We start from the raw sequence: 5732 nt of genomic DNA, 5'->3' as shown, positions 1-5732 counted from the left end.
AATAATATGTTTATTTTGGGGCCACTTTTGTGAGGGAATTTCCGTCTCAACGGTGAGAGTTAGAGCTAAAGGGACGAAATTTTAGTCCAAGGGAACCCTTTCCTAAGTTACCCCTTATGAGACCACGACAAATATTTATTTTCCACTTCTTGGATTGACCCCTATTGCTTTGTAACCCACTTTCAGACCCACTCAGTGGTTGCCAGGATTTGCACCAACCGTTTTATTGATGTCCACAATTGACAACAATAATACCCTGAAATTTTCAGACCTCTAGATTACGTCCTTCTTGGGGAACGGACAGACGGACAGACACAGGGGCGATGACATAAGCACGCTTTTAACTTTTAAGCAAATAAAGAGCAGGCTAAAGAGGGGCGTCACTGACGAACGCGGACATATCACTGTCAAAAAAACTGTACCAAAGTACAGCAAAAGCATGGTATGTTTGTAGTGGTGAGGTACATGATCGTTGTACTTTTTTGCTGTAGTTCCCATAAGACTCCATGTTAAGGGATACTGTACTTTGTTTCTCAAAATACTGTACCTTACTCACTACAATGCGATCAGGAAAGGACTTGACCAGTTCGTGCTGTGGTCTTTCTGACAGTGATCGTCACTGCACGGAAAAACGGATTAGCCCTCACAACTAATAAATTAGGTAATTTTGGGACAGCTAGTCCCAAATTTGCTGTGGCAGCTAATAGTTGGTTGCCCCATACAAGAGTAAGTTGCCACAGCAAAGCTGTCGCTGCAGGAGCCAAGTTGGGAAAATGGGATATGGAAAAAGGGGCTGTAAACGAGCTAATCGGTTCGTTCTGACAACTAATTTGGTGTTTCTCTGTCAGAACGAACCGATTGGCCCGTGCAGCGACAGCTTCGCTGTAGCAACTATCTCTTGTCTGTGTCAACCAACTGTTACCTGCCACAGCGAATTTCTTGTCTATCTCCAAATTAGTTATTTTATTAGTTTTGACAACTAATTATTTTTTTTCGTGTGACAGACACGTACGAATGGATTATTGGCCAACTTAAACCAGCCATACATCCTAAACGGATGCATGTGGGGTACTCACCCTACTGTGGGGTAGTCACAAAGTAGTCAAGGACACCCTCCAATGTCCAGGGGAGGGAAGAGGGGATCGGAAGATGCGGGTGTGGACAACGGGAGTATTATAGTTTCGTTTTTGCCAAGAGGGTGAGATGACATATACTGTAGCAAAAAAGCAAGAAAGTCTCGACGAAATAAATTTTTGAGCATGTTCATGTCTGTAGCGTCCGTCACTGACAGCGTCCGTCAGTGACGCGATTTTCACCCTGTTCCATCTGGTTTTTGATCTCGGGCACTAAGACTAAATGTGTTCTTTGTGACAAACTTGCTTTGTACCTGAAGTGTCGAAAATATATCCCGGCAGGATTTGCCACAAATAGAAAAAACACACCAAAATTGTCACTGACGGACACGCCTCTCGAGGGCTTTTTGAAACCCTCTATGACCGTGGCACCGGTGATGAGTGGTCTTACGTGATGTAGAAGGCCTACCTAACAATTTTCAAAAGTGAGCTCTGAAAATTTGTAAGTGGAAGAGCTCTTTTAACGCAAGAGAAAAAAGGCTTGCAAGTCCCGCGTATTGTTCTAGAAAGGGAAAAGCCATAATAAGTGCTCGGAAACTAACTCAAGTAGAAAATTTTTGCCAATGTTTTTTGCGGATTTCGAAACTATAGACCTTTGACGACGCAGAGCAATTTTCGGCACGTCTCTAACACCAATTTGAAATATCGACCACCACTTCCGCTTTTTACTGCAATAACGCATTCCGGTAAAGCTGAAATGCAGAAGAATACGGGGAACAAGAAAACGGGAGTCACTATGTAGAAGCATAGTGATGTACGTTTTCTTCTTGCCCGCATTCTTCTGCATTTCAGCTTTACCGGAATGCTATATTGCCCACTGGGAGACTCCTCAGATGTCAAGTTTTCTATACTAAGTAGACAGCAAAGATATACCGGGGGAAAAGGTGGTTTCAACTAAAGTCGCTTCAACCGTCCGAAAGCCCGTTTTCCGATGACAGCTTAAGGCCCGTCCCAAACGTCACCGGCAGGCCGAGCTAGGCCCGCTCCCTGTCGGACCAAGTTGGCGGTGGTGCGAAGCGGAGCTGCCAACTTGGTTTGGCGCAAGAGCGGGCCTAGCTTATTTGGTATGATACCTCCTTTTCCAACTTTTAGGAGAATGGCTAATCAAATTTCTCCAACATGCACAAATTAGGCAATGCAATGCCTGATGAAAATGATCTAAATAATGTCCGGAATTAAAAGAAGTTTTTTTCAAGAACCCCGCAAGGACCGACGCGAGCGCGTCGCAGCGGAACATCACGAAGCCTGTTACGCGAGACGTGGTCCGGCGTAATAAAGCCTTATGACTGCAACACTATTTTTCTTCAAGCAGATGCTTTTCAAAGAAAAGACCATGGGGACAAATTAACTTACTGAATCTTAAATGTTTCACCAATTTCCATACGAACAAGACGCGTTTGGTTGGTGAAGGACCTAACAAGCTAAAATAAAGTACGAATTTGTTAAGAGAACGCTTAGAAACCCCTTGTAAAACTTTTACTTACCCGTGGATATATCCAGGTGCACGTGATCATGAACAACCTTCAAGGCGATGCTTTAGTAGTTTGCAGTCTGTTTACTACCAGGTGCGAATTTAAAGCCTGCAGAAGTAATGGCAGTAATGGGCCCAGGAACGTGCGCTCAACTGCTATGACTGTCACCATAAAAATATTCGTGAGAAGAGGGTCACAGGAAAAAAAGAAAAAAAAAGAGAAGCACAACATATTTACTGCGTTTTTCTTAAATACAACGTAAATGTACGCCAGACCACGACTCACGTAACAGGCTTCTCGATATCTCACGAAACAGTATTACCTGAAACTTGTGGTATGATGCATTGTCCCTAAAATATACAGATGGCTCCTTTGTGTTGGCAAGGACTTTCTTTGAGAAGAAATTAGAGAAATGACCTGGTTCATGTCTCGATGGTAGTCATCCCCAGGCTTTGGTACCAGCTTGGAATGTTACACCAAGGAAGCATCCTCGATGAAGCCATTTTCACCACGGCAATGGGCTACAATGTAGCGCGCACCACCTGGCAATGTTTTGGACTTCTGGCAGTCCCACTTACCATTAGTCTAATAGGGTATTTCACCTGACGCAAACCGGATCTAAAGGTGAACGAGAGTTCTTCCTGAACTCTTTCCTCCTTGGCGCTCATTGGACGATGTCGACGAAGTTCTCGGACCCGACACTAGGGGTCGACCGCCCTTGCGGGCAGTTCATGGACTTCGTAGGCGTCAGCCAATCAGAGCAAGGGAGGAAAGAGTTCAGGAGAAACTCTTGTTCTTTTTTGGATCCGGGTTGCGTCAGGTTAAATACCCTATTATAAGTGACACCAGACCCATACTCGAAGAGACATTTCTTCCTAACCAATACTTCCTGGCAAACTTTCCTTCATCATACAACTGCTTAAATGTCTATAAAAATCTAACTCAAATCTCTACAATCCGAGGAGTCTCCTTTAGATAAGCAGTTGCATATCTCTTTTCAAAGAATAACCCAAGATCATGTAGCACTTTTCTGAGTCTCTCTCTTCCACCAACAAAGTCAATTCCACGATCACTGCAAAAAAGCACAACACATCACATTAAAAAACAAGTTACTGGTAAATTTTATTACAGACATACACTTTGGGAGATTGTTTGAGAAGCACCGGATAATAATGCTTTCAAGGTAAGGTGAGTGCCTGCAAATCAGAGAAAGTAACACCACATACAAACTGTTTAAAATTCTGTATATAATTCCTGAAGGCCAACCAATGTAAATTGATGACAATATAGTGAGGGGTGGACCACTTGGATATTCCATGTACACACTAAAAGATATTCCAGATATTACAAAAGTATTCCAGATAGCCCTAAGGTCGTTCTGATATTCCACCAAAATTTTTGCAGAAATTACAAAAGTACTCCAGATATTCCAAAAATATTCCAGATATTCCACAAATGTTCTAGATATTCCAGGTACACAAAACTTTAAGTAGTCGACCCCTCGCAATATAGTATATGAAATTTAATTTTGTAATGACCCACTACCTTTCCTGTGCAGCTCCAACAGCAAATTTCGAATAGCAGCCGTGGTGAAACTGTCTATGGTACGGACAGGGCGTACCCGAGTTCGATCTTTGCCCGGGCTGTTGCTGATACATTTTCCTTGTGTATTTGCTCACCGTAAAAACACTCATACCAAGGCATGTAGCAGCACGCTTCCTGAATGACACGAAAGAACAAATAAATTAATTCACAGCATTGGTTGAATGATTGCCGAGCAGTATTCTAATCTTTACTCACTGGACTTGATTAACGGGGATGACAGGCCCCTATTTGCCTTCTTCCTTTTAAAGTACTTGACAGCATTGTAGAGGATGGCCTGGAATTGCCGATTGGGAAGTTGCCCACGAAAACCCAATCGATTGGCCCACGGATGAAGGCTTTTCAGCCGCCTTGGCTTTTTGGCCTCTCGAATGAGCTTTCGGGCAGTTCTATTGGTATCCTTCTAGAGATTGAACTTGGCATTTCTGAATCAGAAATCAACAAAACTTCAGTTTCTACAACAGGTTTGGGAAAGGATTGAGACAATGTCAGGTGTGGTTGAAGATAAATACGTTCAAATACCTCAAAGAAGATGAAAAGGCGATCCTGACGTACCTTAAAGAAAGAAATATAATTGTAAAATATAATGGAAAAACATACAAAATGCACAGATTTACCAAAAGCTAGCCAACTAGCCGACTTGTTTGCTTTTTGGAACAACTGACGATCGACATCAACAACGAACCCGAACGAGAGTGGCCGCACATGCGTCGCCTCGCTTCGGGCCCCTGTGGTGGGGGAAGGCAAGCGAGCGTCAGCGGAGGAGAAGTCAGCCTCGCCAGTCGAGAACTTATGTCGGTCTCACTATATCGAAGTTCTAATGAGCTATTCCGGAGAAGTGGCAGAGAAGAAGAGCACGAATAACAAATTGGCTACTGCGCATGCCCGGCCGGCGCGTTGGGCCGGTATGAGAAATCGTGCTGTCACTTGCAGCTTCCTCGAAGCCGTGTGCCACAGACAAGATATTTCTACACACAGATATTTGTTTTAATAAACATTTAATGTTAGGATATCAAAAAAATAATTTTAAGTTGAAATATTAAGATTTGAAGAGGTTTGAAGTGATTTTGGTGACGATATGGTAAGTTGATGGAGTTTACGGGAGAGAACAACGTAAACCAAAAATCATCTAGGTTCATATTTCACCCTGTTTTAAACCTTTAACTTGTCATAACATAAATGACATGTAAGAAGGTTGTTCGTTCATCGAATTTTAATTTTCGAGTTTTGGTCACGTCCCTACAGTAACGTAAGCGAAGTTGGCCAACCAGTTGGCCAACCAACCCATCCAACCTTACACGGAATCGACTTTCGACGATTTTTTTTATTTTTATTTTTTTTCAGCGCAGATGAAGCCAAATAAAATAAACGCAGTCAGGCACTGTTCCTGGGTGTATCCCCCACACCCTAATGACCCCCAGACACGTCTTGGCATTAAAAAACACAACACCACAAACAGCATCCAAGGCGACTTCGGAGGCTGAGACCGTTTTTGTCTCGGGTGCCACGGGTACCCCGTCTCTTC

The 5732-nt window shown here is 43.2% G+C and overlaps 1 protein-coding gene and 1 long non-coding RNA gene across 3 annotated transcripts in view; both read right to left on the bottom strand.

Moving 5' to 3' along the window:
* LOC113214129 (lipase member K-like) overlaps nt 1-5732 on the bottom strand; it is a gene marked incomplete at its 5' end in the record, with an annotated part of 35455 nt that overhangs the window by 26865 nt on the left and 2858 nt on the right.
* Nucleotides 1295-5297, bottom strand: LOC127751054 (uncharacterized). Of its 2 annotated transcripts, XR_008011954.1 has the most exons (6): nt 4893-5297; nt 4730-4762; nt 4406-4632; nt 4151-4324; nt 2928-3677; nt 1295-2766 (listed from the first exon to the last, which is right to left on the bottom strand). It is a non-coding gene; the product is annotated as an uncharacterized LOC127751054 (long non-coding RNA). The 2 variants fall into 2 exon arrangements; XR_008011953.1 differs by having other exon boundaries at nt 4730-5296.

The sequence above is a fragment of the Frankliniella occidentalis genome, unplaced genomic scaffold (assembly GCF_000697945.3).
Source record: "Frankliniella occidentalis isolate FOCC.00 unplaced genomic scaffold, Focc_3.1 Scaffold325, whole genome shotgun sequence".
Classification (NCBI taxonomy): Eukaryota; Metazoa; Arthropoda; class Insecta; order Thysanoptera; family Thripidae; genus Frankliniella; species Frankliniella occidentalis.
Note: the sequence above shows the minus strand (reverse complement) of the source record. Positions and strands in the feature narration are given on the sequence as shown.